Source organism: Jaculus jaculus, chromosome 1 (assembly GCF_020740685.1).
Source record: "Jaculus jaculus isolate mJacJac1 chromosome 1, mJacJac1.mat.Y.cur, whole genome shotgun sequence".
Classification (NCBI taxonomy): Eukaryota; Metazoa; Chordata; class Mammalia; order Rodentia; family Dipodidae; genus Jaculus; species Jaculus jaculus.
Window position 1 is genome coordinate 72,321,828 of NC_059102.1, and position 2,162 is coordinate 72,323,989.

The window sequence follows — 2,162 nt, forward strand, 5'->3', positions numbered from 1 at the left end:
CATTGGCACCATGATATCATAGAGCAAATGGACCTAACAGATATGTACAGAACATTCTACATAAAAATGATAGAATACACATTTTTCTCAGCAGTCTATGGGATTTTTTTGTAAATTAGATCACATAATAGAAAAGAAAGTCGGCCGGGCGTGGTGGCGCACGCCTTTAATCCCAGCACTTGGGAGGCAGAGGTAGGAGGATTGCCTTGAGCTTGAGGCCACCCTGAAACTCCATAGTGAATTCCAGGTCAGCCTGGGCTAGAGTGAGACCCTACCTCAAAAAAAAAAAAAAAAAAAAAAAAAAAGAAAAGAAAAGAAAAGAAAGTCAGGCTCAACAAATTGAGGGAAATTGAAGTAACTCTTTGTATTTTATCTACTGACAATGTAACAAAGTTACAAATTAAGAATAAAAGTGAGCTGAACGAATGCAAGCAGCTGTCCGAGTCCCAGGTCAAGAGCCTGTGCGAGAAGGCTAAAGAAATCCTGACAAAAGAATCCAACGTACAAGAGGTTCATTGTCCAGTCACTGTTTGTGGGGATGTGCACGGGCAATTTCTTGACCTCATGGAACTGTTTAGAATTGGTGGCAAATCACCAGATACAAATTACCTGTTTATGGGTGATTACGTTGACAGAGGATACTAATCAGTGGAAACAGTTACACTGCTCGTAGCTCTTAAGGTTCGTTACCATGAACGTTTCACCACTCTTCGAGGGAATCATGAAAGCAGACAGATCACACAAGTTTATGGTTTCTATGATGAGTGCTTAAGAAAATACAAAAATGCAAATGTTTGGAAATACTTTATAGATCTTTTTGACTATCTTCCTCTCACTGCCTTGGCGGACAGGCAGATCTTCTGTCTCCATGGTGGTCTTGCACCATCCATAGATACACTGGACCACATCGGAGCACTTGATCACCTACAAGAAGTTCCTCATGAGGGCCCCATGTGTGATTTGCTGTGGTCAGATCCAGATGATGGTGGTGGTTGGGGTATATCTCCTCTAGGAGCTGGTTACACCTTTGGCCAAGATATTTCTGAGACATTTAACCATGCCAATGGCCTCACGTTGGTGTCTAGAGCTCACCAGCTGGTGATGGAGGGTTACAACTGGTGCCATGACCGGAATGTAGTAACAATTTTCAGTGCTCCTAACTGTTGTTATCACTGTGGCAACCAAGCTGCAATCATGGAACTTGATGATACTCTCAAATACTTCTTGCAGTTTGACCCAGCACCTCATAGAGGCGAGCCACATGTTACATACACGTCGGACCCCAGACTACTTCCTGTAATGAAATTTTAAACTTGTACAGTATTGCCATGAACCGTATATTGACCTGATGGAAAGGGAAGAGCAACAGTAACTCCAAAGTGTCAGAAAATAGTTAACATTCAAAAAACTTGTTTTCACACGGACCAAAAGGTGTGCCATATAAAAATACAAAGCGCCTTGTCATCAACAGCGGTGACCAGTTTAGAATGAGCCAGTTCATTGCATGCTGAAGCAACATTGTTGGTCAATAATCCCGTTTCTGGCATAGTGCTATTTGTAGTTACTTTTGCTTTCTCTGAGAGACAGATACTGCAGATACTAAGATGTAAACATTAACACCTCGTGAATACAATTTAACTTCCATTTAGCTATAGCTTTACTCAGCATGACTGTAGATAAGGATAGCAGCAAACAATCATTGGAGCTTAATGAACATTTTTGAAAATAAGTACCAGGGCCTCCCCTTAACTTGTGAATTTTGAAATCGTTTTGTTTATATTCAGGGATACCATTTAATTTAATTGTATGATTTGTCTGCATTCAGTTTATTCCCTTCTCAAATCTCAGCCCCGTGTTCTTTGTTATTGTCAGAAAACCTGGTGAGTTATTTTGAACAGAACTGTTTCCCCTCCTGTAAGACGATGTTACTGCACAAGAGCACTGCAGTATTTTTCATAATAAACTTGTGAACTAAGAACTAAAAAAAAAAGAATAAAAGTTACAGAAAACACAAAATATCTGGAAATTAAAGAAAACAGCTCATTGAATAATGAATATGTTTTGGAAGAAATCAAAAAGGGAAATATAAAAATTTTTACAACTGAATGAAAATGATAAGATAACATACCCAAGCCGGGCATGGTGGTGCATGCCTTTAATCC

The 2,162-nt window shown here is 39.6% G+C and overlaps 1 pseudogene; it reads left to right on the forward strand.

The window, feature by feature from the left end:
• Nucleotides 1–548: 548 nt before the first annotated feature.
• Nucleotides 549–1,419, forward strand: LOC101604436 (annotated as a pseudogene).
• The last annotated feature ends 743 nt before the right edge of the window (nucleotides 1,420–2,162 follow it).